The sequence below is a fragment of the Peromyscus maniculatus genome, chromosome 7, assembly GCF_049852395.1.
Source record: "Peromyscus maniculatus bairdii isolate BWxNUB_F1_BW_parent chromosome 7, HU_Pman_BW_mat_3.1, whole genome shotgun sequence".
Taxonomy (NCBI): Eukaryota; Metazoa; Chordata; class Mammalia; order Rodentia; family Cricetidae; genus Peromyscus; species Peromyscus maniculatus.
Genome location: NC_134858.1, coordinates 117,805,027 through 117,820,601, shown reverse-complemented (window position 1 = coordinate 117,820,601; position 15,575 = coordinate 117,805,027).

The following is a 15,575-nucleotide window of genomic DNA, read 5'->3' as shown; positions in this document are numbered from 1 at the left end:
GTGTAGAGAATCCAATTGTTTTGTTCATGATTTATATTCTACACATATATAACAATTATGACTCAAACTCGTTCTCAAGGTTTCTTCATTTTATCCATTTCTAGGATCATGAAGAATGTTAAAAATGTTGGTGCTGAGGTCCCCTCCTCCAGATGGATGGAGTCTGAATCTCTGAGCTTCTCTGGAATCGTGTGTGCATGTGCATGTGCGTGTGTGTGGTGACATATTGTGTACCCTAATAAATTTGTCTGAGGATCAGAGGACAGAGCCAACCACTAGATTGGACACAGAGGTCAGGAGTGGTGGCACACACCTTTAATCCCAGGAAGTGGTATCTGGGCAGAGAAAATTATACAAGGCGTGAGGAAACAGGAAGGCTGAGGATTTCTTAGAGTTAAGAATTAGTGCCTGGCTGCTCTGCTTCTCAGATCTTTAAGATTTCACCCTGATATCTGGTTCCAGGTTTTTTTATTGAAAGACCATCTAGATTTGAACATGTGTATGCATGTGTGTATGTGTGCATGTGTGTATGTGTGTATGCAAGCACCTACCTCCGTGTGTGCGTGTGTGCGCGCACACAAGCGTGCACGCGTGTGGAGGCCAGAGGTCCATGTTGGGTGTCTGCCTCAATCTCTACCTTATTTTTTGAGACAGAATATCTCATTGAACCTAGAACTGGCCAGCGAGTCCCAGAGCCCCTTCCACCTCGGCCTGCTCAGTGCTGGGGTTGCAGCTCTGAGTTACCACACCCTTTTAGGCAGCAGGTGGAAGAGCTGAGGAGAAGAATTTATAGTAACCCTCAATCAACTCCATTTCCACCTCTGTGCTCACTCTCCATTGCTGGTGCCACTGAAGTCTGAGGATCAAGCCTGCATCTCAAGGAAGCCATCCCAAGCCTCACCATGCAAGCAGAATCAGTTTCAAAAGAGAAAGCCACAAAGATAGCACCTTTTGAAGTTCCAAGTCTAGCTTTGTCTGTCTGGACTGTCTTGTGGGCAAGATGAGAAACTGGAGGAAGAGGCAGGAGGAAGAGAGGAGGAGGGAGGCTGAGCCCAGAGCATTGGCTGAGTGGGTGAGGTGAAGAGATGGAAGAGGAGCTGATAAAAGGGAGGTGTGTTCCACCGAGAGCCATCAATTGACAAAGGACTGAGTGTGGGGAGAGCAGAGAAGAGACACAAGAGATTCAGGGAACTCCACACTTCCTGCCATCTCACTCCCTCACTCCCCTAAAACCGTGCTCTGCCTGTTCCCCACCTGCACCCACACAGCAGCTTCTGCTGAAATTCAGCGATAGTGATCTTAGTGCCTCTGTGTGCCTTGGTGGGCGAGTCCTCCCGGCATTAGCTCCTTTATCGTGTCTGTGACAAAATACTGACAAACGCAACGGTAAGGAAGGGGCTTGGTTCCCAGTGTGGGCACATCCATCACGGTGGCTGTGAGTTCCAGTGTTGTCAGCTTGACGGGATCAGGCACCACCTCGGGGAGGAGCCCCCAAACATGGCTGTAGGGGTTAGCTTGATTGAGGAAATGGGAAGACATGCCCACCATGGGGCCACCGTTCCCTGGTTGGGATCCTGGACTGTGTAGGTGGCGAAAGGGGAAGCGGTGTGTGCTCCTTGATCCTGGTTGTGGATATGGTGAGACCAAGGGCTCCAAACCCCTGCCACCTCAACTTCCTTGCTATGATGGACCCGGGAACCCCGAGAGGAATCAGCCCTCTGTCCTTTGAGTGGCTTCTGTCAGAATATTTTATCACAGCATCAGGAAAAGAAGGCAAGAAGATAGGAAAGGATGGTGGGAGGGTGGGAGGCAGGTGGTCACTGTGTGTGCTCAGTCAGGAAGCAGAGAGCAGCAAATGCTGGTGCTTTGCTTTGTATGTACATATGTGTGTGTGTATGTGTGTATGTATGTATGTATGTATTTGCTGTAAAATGGTCTGTATGTCAAATTGCTCTGATTGGTCAATAAATTAAACACTGATTGGCCAGTGGCCAGGCAGGAAGTATAGGCGGGACTAACAGAGAGGAGAAAAGAAAGAACAGGAAGGCAGAAGGAGTCACTGACAGCCGCCACCATGACAAGCAGCATCTGAAGATGCCAGTAAGCCACGAGCCATGTGGCAAGGTATAGATTTATGGAAATGGATTAATTTAAGTTATAAGAACAGTTAGCAAGAAGCCTGCCACGGCCATACAGTTTGTAAGCAATATAATTCTCTGTGTTTACTTGGTTGGGTCTGAGCGGCTGTGGGACTGGCGGGTGACAGAGATTTGTCCTGACTGTGGGCAAGGCAGGAAAACTGTAGCTAAATGTATTTTTGCTTTGTTTTGTGTTGTTTTATGGAGTCACAGCTTACGGCCTCTGTTTCACCTGTGTCCTGAGATCCTGAGTTAATCTGACGGGGGAAACTCTAAGCACACAGCACAGGCTGTGGCAAGGCGACCGGTGTCCTTCAGCCACATTCTAGAGAGATGGTCAGCAGCAAACCATGACGCAGAAAGAAGCGGGAAGGTTTGATTCGGCCAGAAAGGGAACTGTTTGAAGTGGTGGACAAAGAAGACTTCAGTGTTAAAGAGTTTACCACCGTGAACAAGAAGCCAGGTGAGCCGGAGGGATGGCTCAGTGGTTAAGAACATTGGCTGTTCTTACAGAGGACCTGGGTTCGATTCCCAGCACCCACATGGCAGCTGTCTGTAACTCCAGTTCCAGGTGATCTGACATCTTCACACATATATATATATGTGCAGGCAAAACACCAATGCACATAAGAAAAAAGAAAAAGCCAAGTGGTCTGGAGGAATAGCTCAGCCTGGTTAATTCCCAGCATCCGCATGGCAACACACGACCACCTGTAACTCCAGTTCCAGGGGATTAGACACCCTCTTGTGGCCTCCATGGGCACTGCACACACATGGTGCACACACACACACACACACACACACACACACACACACACACACACACACACACACAGGCAAAGCACCTATACACATAAAATAAAACCTGAAGGAAAAAGGAAAGGTCAAGCAAACTGGTGCAATAGCGTCCCTTGAGTACATTTAAGAAATTAACAGACCTCCACTTATCGCCGGCATTTGAAAGATTTCTATTTTAAAAGGTTGCTGAAAAGGCAGGCTGTTTGAGCAAGGTTGCAGGGAAGTGTTTTCCCTGACTCTCCTCCAGACATTCCTGGCCGCAGCAGCTATGGTCCAGGAGTCCCAACTATACACAAGCTAAGCAGAGGTTGTGCTTGGCTTTGCCCCGTGGCGCTCTTTCCACAGCCATAAAGAATGCATGACTTACAGTGTCATGAGCACTTGCATCCAGACTTTTAAAAATATTTTTAATTGTCTTATTTATGTATGGCTATGTGCCGCATGTGTGTGAGTGTCCTGACAGGCCAGAAGAGGACTCCAGACACCCGGAACTGGAGTTACAGGTGGTTGTGGGCCACTGACAAGGGTGCTGGGAACTGAACTCAGACGAGCAGCAAGTGCTCTCAACTGCTGAGCCTTTTCTCCAGCCCCTGCATCCAGATGTTTATTGAAAGCCTGTGGTGATGCCAGCCAGTGTGGAACAGAGTCCCAAGTCTGTGGTGCTATATTGTGTACCCTAATAAACTTATCTGGGGATCAGAGGATAGAGCCAGCCACTAGATTAGACACAGAGGCCAGACAGTGGTGGCACACACCCTTAATTCTATCACTTGGGAGGCAGAGATCTCTGTGAGTTCAAGGCCACACTGGAAACAGTCAGACACTGGTGGCACACACTTTTAATCCCAGTACTTGAGGTCTCATGTCTCTTCTTGGAAAGCACACACGCCTTTAATCCCAGAAGTGACATGGCTGAGTGGAGAATGGTATATCAGGTGTGAGGAGACAGGAACTAAGCAGCAGTTCAACTGGGACCTTCAGGGGCTTTCAGTCTGAGGATTCGTGGAAACAGGAACTTGCTCTCTTTCGGTGGCGGAGGATTTCATAGGGGTAAAAACGAGTGGCTTGCTCTCTGCCTCTCTGATCTTTGAGATTTCACCCCAATATCTGGCTCCAGGTTTTTCTATTTATAAGACTCTTCAGTAATTTGAGTTATACAAGTCTGTGGGGAGCCTCTGAGAAGCCAACGCATGAAGCTGTGGGAATGAACTCCAGCTGCAATCTGGCCTTCTGTGGATAATCAACTTGCTTCACTGAAGCTTGTGGTGGAGACCATCCCATTGGTCTGTTCTCAGCACTGGGGTCCTGAGTTAGGGGGTCCTGGTCAGAGACCATCCCATTGGTCCGTTCTCAGCACTGGGGTCCTGAGTTAGGGGGTCCTGGTCAGAGACCATCCCATCGGTCTGTTCTCAGCACTGGGGTCCTTAGTTAGGGGGTCCTGGTCAGAGACCATCCCATTGGTCCGTTCTCAGCACTGGGGTCCTGAGTTAGGGGGTCCTGGTCAGAGACCATCCCATCGGTCTGTTCTCAGCACTGGGGTCCTGAGTTAGGGGGTCCTGGTCAGAGACCATCCCATCGGTCCGTTCTCAGCACTGGGGTCCTGAGTTAGGGGGTCCTGCTCAGAAGCAAAGCGCTGTGTTTGCCTCTTCTCCCTGATTTCTTCTAGTCATTTTGTTGGTTCGTTTTGGTTTTCGAAACAGGGACCCTCTCCAGAGCCAACTAGCAGAAATCCTCTAGCACTCTCAAGTACTGGAATTTCAGGCAGGAGTCAGTATTTAGTCTTTTTTTTTTTTTAAACGATTTCATACCCACATCTGCTGTTTTAATAAATTTTGGTCCCAGGTGCCTTTTCTTTGAATCAAAGCTGTTGTGAATGAGGCTGTTTTCCTGATTTCTTTCTCAGAATAGTTGTTACTGGTAAATAGAAGAGTTCCTGGGTTTTGTATGTTGATTTTGAACACTGATATGTTGCTAAAATTGTCTATCAGATCTAAGAGGTTCCTTCCTCCCCCTCCTCACTCCCTCCCTCCTTTTCTCCTGATGTTCAAGGTCAAGAAAGCTAACAAATGCCACAATTCATTGAAGTTCAAAACCACTTGCCCAGTACCAATGAAAGAATTCTGTTTAGGAGTGTACTGGGCAGACTACTGCGGATGAAAACCCTCAACCTAAACAGACTCTTATAACTAGTTCACATCCCAACACTCCCAACAGAACGCTAAGGCCACCCTCTGGTGTTGGAGGGGCATGCTTCCAGCCAGTGACAACTGCCAGGCCCTGGAAATTCACAGACGAGTACCCAAGTCCTCCATGGGACCCAGGATGACAGACAGCTAAGGTCACAAGCATCACCCTGTTTCCAGATGACTCAAGGGCTCATCAGAATACCAAAATAGCTTTCGTTCCAGAACACAAAAGAAGAAATAAAAACTACATGACCCATGAACCACCTAAAGGTTAAACCATGCCCTTTTCTTGGTAGAGGGAAGAAGTACAATAGAGGGGATTTCTAGACTTTAATATGTTTTAATTTTTCTAAATGTTGCACACAAAAAACCCAAAATATAGTCCTCCTGTTCTCCAGAATCACAAAGAGAGCTGTCAACTACCCCTCCCCTTGCCAGGAATCACCATCAAAATTTCAAAATCTTATGTTTATCCTGTTCTTTCCATCCTGGTGCCTGAAGCCACAGCTGCTGTCCCTCTTAGCGGCTGCTCACACTTCCTGTAGTCTGAGAAGTAGTGTTGGCTAGATGAAGGACTTTATGTATAAAATTCTTTATTCTCTGCAAAAAATATTTATTTATTTATTTATTATTCGTTCGTTCATTCATTCATTTATTTAATTATTTATTTGATGTGTTCCTGTAGCTAGAGTTTTCCTTCTTGGCCCACAGTCAGGACAAATCTCTGTCACCCGCCAGTCCCACAGCTGCTCAGACCCAACCAAGTAAACACAGAGACTTATATTGCTTACAAACTGTATGGCCGTGGCAGGCTTCTTGCTAACTGTTCTTACAACTTAAATTAATCCATTTCCATAAATCTATACCTTGCCACATGGCTCGTGGCTTACTGGCATCTTCAGATGCTGCTTGTCATGGTGGCGGCTGTCAGTGACTCCTTCTGCCTTCCTGTTCTTTCTTTTCTCCTCTCTGTTAGTCCCGCCTATACTTCCTGCCTGGCCACTGGCCAATCAGTGTTTTATTTATTGACCAATCAGAGCAATTTGACATACAGACCATCCCACAGCGTGTGTGTGTGCACTTAAATGTATGCATGTGCAGCACTTTAGTGCAATGTCTGTAGAAGTCAGAAGGCACTGGATCCCTTGAAACTGGAGTTATAGGTAGGTGTAAGCCAGCATGTAGGTCAGCCAGTGTGCTCTTAACTGCTGAACTGTCTCTCCAGCCCTAAATTATCTATTTTTAATTCTAGAGTATTCTGATAAGTACCAATTATGAAATTGTAAGTCCAATAACGCACAATGTCAAGATCCCTTAAAACTCATATTTCATATTCTCATTTTGCATAAAATATACTTTAAGGTTGCTTGACAGGCTGCTAAAATCCCTCTCTATAAGAGATGGTTCAAATACAGTCAGTGAGAAAAATGTGGGGAAAGGCTGAAGAAAGGTTTTCTGGCTAGCATAAAAGTAGCAAGGCCTTCCGGAAAGCAAGCTCTTCAGGACTAGGTGATTTGCACTACTGTGTTATATGGTCAGCCTATGCTATATTACAAAAGCCTGACTCAAAAAACTAAGGGCTGCCTGGTCACCCAGAAGAACAGGATGGTGAGACCCCATTGCTGAAGAGAGCTCAGTTGCAGAACGGAGAAGCCACACCGGAACAGCACTGACGCTTCCTACCTTCTGTACAGACATCGTGGAAGCTGCTTTGCAGGCAGGTGGGGAAGAAAGATCAGCCACAGTCTTCCCCAGTTTCGGACCCTACATGCTACAGTAGCAACTTACCAGATAAGAGGTGCCTACTGATACAACATGGTGCATGTGTTATCGGGGTAACCCACTAACTTACACTTGGACCTGATGCCTGCTCCACAGAAGGAAGCGCATGCTTGGCGCTGTGCACCTCAGAAGGCCTCAAAGGCCCATGACTCAGGAGGTCAAAAGCACAAGAGGTGAGCACACAACTTTTGTTTTGCTAAGTGAACATGTCGCCAAACTGCCTTCCAAATATTTATATCTATACCCATAGACTAGGGCAGTTCTCAGCCATCATCCGGGAAGATTTTCTTTGCAGCAAGGAGCAATTAATGCAGAGACTCGTGGATGGTCAGGGTGCTGAGGACAAGAGACTGTTGGGTGTTCAGAATTAAATGGGACATTTATATCACCTCCCTCAGAAGACATCATGGGAGAAGGGGATAAAGAATGTAAGAGTCGAAGATGGACAGAAGTGTGGTGAAATACTGTCTTAGGGCATGGCACAGCGTTGAACTTGTTATCTCACAGAAGCTGTGGTGGCCTGCAAGGGTCTGCACAAGGCTGAGCCTAAAACATTCAGTCAGATGGGTGAAGGGCTCATGGGTTCCCACCTCGCCTAAGAGAAGTCCTTGAAGAGAAGTCATTGTCTTCAGAAGCCACTGTGAGTCAATCATGCCCTGATGATAGCTTCACATCCAGGCCATGAGTGGCCCTGATTAAGTGGGTCATGTGGAAAAATAGAAACAATATAAAAAGACGAGGAAGAGGGATGGGGACCTGGTGTGAGGAGTAGGGCTCTTGACGGAGGGGTAAGGAAGAGAGAGCTGGAGGGACAAGTGTGGTCAGAATCCATTATACAGGCATGAAGTTATCAAAGAATAAATTAATTTAAAATAGGAAAACAAAACCTAAGAGCACAGTGGAGGACTTGCCAAGCATTTGCAAGGCTCTGAGTTCCATCCCAGCACTCACATGACAGTGGGTTACATGTCATGTGCGGGGCTTTCTGGTTTGATGTGTATTCAATGAAAACTCTGTTTTCTTTCTTTTTTTGAAGAAATTTTCTGAGTTGAAAGAAAAGTTTGAGCTTTTTAGATTTGATTTCATCCACAATGGCTCTCTGCAAAAATGGACTGTTACAGTTGCTTCTGTATAAAGGAGTGGAGTCGCACCTGTCAAGTTATTGCTGTAACTAGCCTTTCACACCAGAGAGCAGAAGTGCCTGTGAGCCTGACTTGGAGTTCTCTTGGCTTAACCTCATCCTGCTGCAATTCAGACACAACTTATCTTTTTTAAAGTCTTTACATGTGTATGTGGTTGCATGTGCGTGCGCGTGCGTGCGTGCGTGTGCGTGTGCGTGTGCGTGTGCGTGTGCGTGTGTGTGTGTGTGCAGGCCAGAAGTCTACTTCAGGTGTCATTGCTCAGGACCCATCTATCCTAGTGTTTGAGGCAGGGTCTCTCACTGACCTGGACTCACAGAACAGGTTAGACTCTGTGGCTATTGAGGCCCAAGGAAGCTCTCATCTCCGCCTCCCCAGTGCTGGGGTTACAAGCTTGTGCCACCCAGCCCAGCTTTTCACCTGGGTTCTGGGATGGGTCTCAGGTCCTCATGTTTGTGCAACAAACATTTATGGACTGAGCCATCTCCACAGCCTGCCCCCCTTTTTAAAAATCTTTTCATTGTTCCCTGTCCCCAGTAAGTCAGAAGTGCCACTGTCTTGTCATTTCTCACCCCTATTTCCTTTTCACCAGGACACAGGTGCGGCCGACATTTTGAAATGAAGATCAAGGCAAGTTTTACCTTCACTAGGCCTGAACACATGATGTTATGAGCTCCCAGGATGTACCAACTCCCAGCCTTGATAAGATCCTGTGGTAAAAGAATCCACAAGAGCCAGGCGGTGGTGGCCCACACCTTTAATCCCAGCACTCGGGAGGCAGAGGCAGGCGGATCTCTGTGAGTTCAAGGCCAGCCTGGGCTACCAAGTGAGTTCCAGGAAAGGCGCAAAATTACACAGAGGAACCCTGTCTCGAAAAACCAAAAAAAGAAAAAGAAAAAGAAAAAAAAAGAATCCACAAGAAAGCTAGCACGAAAGACATCTCAACCTACAAGACATTAGTCACGGAAGACGTGTCCCACTACCTCTTCTGTGGTCTAGTGATAAGTAAGTCATGGGTACTGACCACACTCAGCACAGGACATCACTTAAGGGTGTGAACACCAGAAGATAAGGACTGAGGCTGAGTCTTCCCCACAGCCGTCTTCTGTAGATGGAATTCTAAACAGTCTTATTAAATAAGAAACACAGAGCCAAATACAGAGTTAAAAGCCCAAGAGGTCAGAGCACTAGCGAATAGCCTTTAGCTTACCAGTCGCTGCCGTCCTTCCCCTGAGAGAGATACCTTCTCCTGTGTGACCCATCTTTTTACTGCCTTTCTGTTCTGCCTTCTCATTGGTTCTAAACCCAACCACATGACTTCCTCCTCACTGCCTGTCTATACAGACCTCCAGGTCTTCTATGGTTGGTACTGGTATTAAAGGCGTGTGTCTACATGCTGGCTGTGTCCTTGAACACACAGAGACTTTGCCTGTCATGTGGTCGGGATTAAGGGTGTGTGCTACCACTGCCAGACTTCTGCTAAATGGCTTGCTATTAGCTCTGACCCCCAGGCAACTTTATTTATTAACATAGAAATAAAATCACATTTCAGCACAAATAAAATATCACCATAGTCTTCTGAGACTGATCAGACACATCCAAGGAGTCCTCATCCTGTACCTCAAGTCTCCTAATCTTTCACACATTCTATCTTGTGTCTTTCTGTACAAAGTCAGGCCACACCAGCATCAGAACCTACGTAAAGTCCACCCCTTCTTCATCTGTGTTTAACTCACCACCCAACTCATTTATTGAGTTCATATTTCCAGTCAGTCTGTGTAATTTATTTGGTTGTTTTCTTTTATTCAAACTATAGATGATGATCTTATACGTTATTATATTTTAATACCTTCCTGTGTTTCCTTGAGCATTTTAGTTTTTTGTTGTTTTTGTTTTGTTTTGTTTTGTTTCTTTGGGGTTTTTTTGGAACAAGGTTTCTCTGTGTAGCCCTGACTGTCCTGGAACTCATTCTGTAGACCACACTGGCCTTACACTCACTGCCTGCCTCTGCCTCTGCCTCCCAAGTGCTGGAATTAAAGGCGTGTGCCACTCCCCACCCTACCCCACCCCCACCCTGGGCTCATTTTATACTCTTTATTTATGATGTCTGCATCTGAGATGGGCCTGCTGTTAAGAGTCAGTGCTTTCCTGATTCTTATTTGTGTCACTTGTTTGGGGGGGCGGGTCATATGGTTAGGACAAAGAGCCTTGCTGGAGGAACATCCCACTGGAGTAGCCTTTTAGAGTTCATGGTGTCACACCACTTCCCGGTCTTGGCGTCATGGGGTGAGAATGTGATGCCTTGATTCCTTCTCAGGCTGCCCCATTCTTCTCTGCCATTGTGGGCTCTCCCTCTGGAAGTTTAAGCCAAATTAACTCTTCCATAAACTACTTTAGGTCATGTTACAAAAGAAAGTCACTGATACCTCCCTCCAGATCCAGGTTCACGCCATGTTTCCCACTCCATCCTTCGATAATTTAGACTGTTTTCCCAACTGACTTCTTGGAAACTCATCGGTCGTATCCCCTTTCTCTCTTACCCAAAGGTCACCTTGCTCGATTGGTTCCTCCCCCAGGACACCCTCTGCTCTCAGTTTCTGGAGACCTCTCCCTCCCTTTGTCCCTTTAAGTTTGAGGTGACACGTTGGTTGCTTTTGTCCTCACTATGGCCAAAAACTGACAAGAAGCAGCTCCAGGGAGGAAGAATTGGGTTTTGGGTCATGATTCAAGGGGTGCAGTTCATCCTGCTTGGAGGCCATGGCAGTGAGACCAGGTCCTGGCAGTGGCAGCAAGAGGCTTGCTTGCTCACATCTAGGCGGAGCGGGAAGCAGAGCTAGGAGAACGCCATTGTTGCCTTTTCCTTCTCTTACTTTATTCAACCCAGGACCTCAGCTCAAGGGATGGGACCTCTCATATTCAGTGCTCCAACCCCTCCCAGGTCACTCCTCTCTGGAAATACACTCATAGACACATGATCCGCCCCCCCTCCAAAAAAAAAAAAAAAACCTCCTGTAAAATATGAGCGTGGTGGAGCATGTCTGTAGCTGGAGTGTGGGGAGAGTGACCAGCCAGACCAGCCACGTTGGGCTCTGGGTTCAATGAGAAAACAGGAGGAAGGAGCTGCAGAGATGGCTCAGAGGTTAAGAGCACTTACAGCTCTTGCAGAGGATCCAGGTTCAGTTCCCAGCACCCACATGGCAGCTCACAGCCATCTGTACCTTCAGCCCTGTGGGGAGCTGATGGCCTATTCTGGTCTCTGTGGCACTGTGCAAATGTGCTCGTGTGTGTGTGTGTGTGTGTGTGTGTGTGTGTGTGTGTGTGTGTGTGTGTACACACACACATACATACACACACACACATGTGGACAAACATTCACACACATAAAAAAATCTTTATTTATTTTTAATTTTTAAAGATTTGTCTTGTTTTATATGCATGATGCCTCACCTACATGTTTGTGCCCTGTGTTCCTGGTGCCCATGGAGGTCAGCAGAGGACACCAGATCCCCTGGAACCGGAGTGACAGATGATTGTGAAGCCCCGGTGCTGGGAACTGAACCCGGGTCCTATGTGATAACAGCAAGCACTCTTAACCACTGAGACCCTCCAGCTTCTAAATAAATCATTAAAAAAAAAATAAAACAAGGTAGTGAGCAACTGAGATGCCTAATACTGATTTCTGACCTCCATATGCACGTGGGTACACACAACTAAAAAACATGGGCATTCATACACAAGTATGTACACACACACACACACACACACACACACACACACACACACACACCAGGGCTTGCTGTGCCTACAGAGGCAGAGATTTGTCCAGCAGAACTAGGGCTATGGTTGAGAGCGAAAGCACACAGCCATGATGTCTACCAGACAGGCTGACTAGTGTCCTTAGAAATGTCTATTGTTTGTGGGAACTGTTATGTATGGAGTGAGGCAGCCAGAGAGTGAGGAAACTCTCACCATCCCAAAGGTTCCTTGAATCTAGTTTTTTGCCCAGAGTCCCCCCTCCCCCCAGGTAGACTTTGGGGACCACAAACTGAGGATGACCAGACGCAGAAAAAAGACTGAGTCAGGTGGCAGCTAAGTAACAGAATGGCCTTCCTAAACCCCCATCTCTCGGGGCCAGCATGAAGTTCCAGACCTGCTGATTCCTCCTTCCTGTTGAGGAGGGCTGGCTTTCCCAGAGCCTCTGTTGGCTGAAGCGATTGGCTCTGAGAAAATGGCCGTGCTGGTTTCCGTGGGTGGCTTTATTCTGAATTCCCATATAAAAATGTTTCTTTTCAGTCAACCATGAGCCACGTGTTCATTCAATGACAGTACTAAGAGATGACATCTGGTAGTGACGCAGGTCCCTCTCAGTTTGCGTAAGGGCTACCCTGTGATGTTCAGATAATGACAGAATGCTCCATTGACTCCTTTCTCAGGTAAAACCCCTCTGAGGAGAGACGCATGACTGTACGCTATATATATCTTCATAGAGAATAAGAACTGTTGACTAGGAATGGAAATTGAGAACTATTTTTAAAATACTCTTTTTTTTTTTAATTTTACAATTCCATTCAGTTCTACATATCAGCCACGGGTTCCCCTATTCTCCCCCCTCCCACCCTCTTCCCTTACCCCAGCCCACCTCCCATTCCCACCTCCTCCAGGGCAAATCCTCCCCCCCCCCCAGGACTGCAATCAGCCTGGTAGACTCAGTCCAGGCAGGTCCAGTGCCTTCCTCCCAGACTGAGCCAAGTGTCCCTGCATAAGCCCCAGGTTTCAAACAGCCAACTCATGCAATGAGCACAGGACTCGGTCCCACTGCCTAGTTGCCTCCCAAATTGATCAAGCCAATCAACTGTCTCACCTATTCAGAGGGCCTGATCCAGCTGGGGGCCCCTCAGCCTTTGGTTCATAGTTCATGTGTTTCCATTCATTTGGCTATTTTTTTTTCAATAATTGAGTAAGACCGAAATTTATTATAAGCCACAGTTGTCCTAGGGACCTCCATGCTATATATATAGCCTCCATGGTTCTATGGGTTGTGGTCTGATTGTTCTTTATTTTATATCTAGAATCCACTTATGAGTGAGTACATACCATGACTGTCTTTCTGGGTTTGGGTTACCCTCACTCAGAATGATTTTTTTCTAGTTCCACCCATTTGCCTGCAAATTTCATGCTTTCATTGTTTTTCTCTGCTGAGTAGTACTCCATTGTGTATATGTACCATATTTTCTTAATCCATTCTTCCATTGATGGGCATCTAGGTTGTTTCCAGGTTCTGGCTATTACAAATAGTGCTAGCCCTCTGAATGTCATGTGACCCAGTTCTAGTGGCGGCACAGAATTCTCAGGCCCTTAAAATACATTCTTGAATGAATGGTTGCTCTGGGAAAAGCCAAGGGAAATCCTGTCTTGTCTAAATGCAAATTCGGAGAAGCACACTGGGAAGTGACTGGTCCCTGAGTCCCCTGGGCCCTTGACATGCAGCTCACAGGCTGGACCTGACCTGGACCGCACAGGGCGGGCTCACTGGTCTAATTCTCAGCTCCAGGTCTTGCTGTACGGGCCCTTTGCTGTGCTGTTCAGCCTGTCTCAGTCCAGGCCTCAGGCAGAAGTTTACCTCATCGCCTCAAGGGGGAGCCCCAAGATTTTCAGATAGGAAATCACTGAGGGAAGGTGGGACCAACCTTGAGCCGTTGAGCTGGAGAAAGGGCCTTCCAGGAGTGTTGGCCACCTATTCTGACTGCGGCCCCTGAAGGCATCTGCTCTGAGAGTTACCTGGTTCCCAAGGCCAGATGTTGCATATGTAAATTTCTGATGTGGGTGACAGGGACCTCAAGTGATCCCCTTAACCTCCTCCAGCCTCATAGCTCCTCACCTGAAACAGAAGGTCGAAAATTAAAGCTACAGGTGCCAGCCAGGGAACAGAAGAGAGGGGGTCAGGGGAGGTGGGAGGAGGGACAGGGAAGGTGGAAGGGGGGACAGGCGAGGTGGGAGGAGGGACAGGCATGGTGGGATGGATGGGGGACAGGCATGGTGGGATGGATGGGGGACAGGGAGGAAGGAGGTGAAGTGGGAACATGAGCAAGGTGCAAGGATACAGTGAAAACTTGAAACCCATTATTTTGAATGGGTTTTATAATCTCAGCACTTGGGAGGTAGAAACAGGAGGATCAGGAGTTCAAAGTCATCCTCAGCTCCTTGGGGAATTCCAAGCTAGTCTGATAAAGACATCTGACTGGATTTTTTCTTTCAGGTCTTATTCTTTTTTATTATTATTTTATTTTATAGTTTAATTTAATTTTACATATCAACCATGGATTCCCTTGTTCTCCCCTTTCCTGCCCCCGCCCCCTGGATATCTTAATTGCTGGGGCTACTGTGACAAATCGTGACAGTCTGGGGCCTTAGCAGCAGCACCTTGTTTCTGTGGATTTGAAGCCTGGAAGTCCAAGCTCCCGTGTCAGCAGCTTGGCTTGGCTCTGAGGATGTCACCTGTGACATGCACATGGCCCCAGCTCAGGAGCCTGCACATGCACCTCACAGGCTGGCCTCAAACATGCCATGCAGCCCAGGAGGACCCTGAAGTCATCCATCTCCACCTTTGAGTGCTAGGATTCCAGGTGTGCCCCACCACACACACACACACCTGCTTGCATGGTGCAGGAGATCATGGGATTCCAGGTGTGCCCCCTCCCACACACACACCTGTTTGCATGGTGCAGAAGAGCGTGGGATTCCCGGTGTGTGTGTCCCACCCACCCACCCTACCTACCCCCCGCAACACCTGCTTGCATGGTGCAGATCAACCCATAGCAAGCACTATATTCACCGTGCCATACCCCAAGTCCTAGGTTTTCAGATGGTTTTCAACTGTATGGCATAACTGAGAATGTAACAGCAGTCTGACCCATACCATTTACCCTTATTTACCTGCTTAAAACTGAATTTCAGTACATCACACTGCAGGTCATGACTTAGCTTCTCGGTGTGGGAGCACAGGGCACAGCTCAGGGCTTCCCCACTAAGATTTGAGATTTTCTATTTTTTACGAATAGTAAACAGGGCTTTTCAGAGACGTAGAAGAAGACTGTCTGACAGGTCGGAGTAGAAAAGGCCGCTGCCACTCGATCCTTGCTGGAGGATTGGGTGGAAACAGGAAAGAGGACCCTGAGGGAAGGGCAGCTCTGCGTGGCTCCCTGATGAGTGAGGCATCCGTCGCGCTGCCTGGTCCCTCCTGGCACCCGAGCCCTCCTGGCACCCGAGCCAGCCTCTCAGGCAGACAGTGCTCCTTCCTCAGAGATTAGAAAGAGCCCCCCCCTGCTTTCTAATCTCTCCACTCTCCTGTGTCATTTCTAAAACTTACACTAATCTTGCCTTGATTGTTTTCGGGTTGTTGCTGCTGTTTTGAGAGCAGACTACCTCACTCTGTAGTCCAGGCTGGCCTCCAGGTAGCAATCCTCTGACCTCAGCCTCCTAAGTGCTGGATCCCAGTGTGAGCCGCTGGCCCTGAGAATGAACAAGGAAGGCAG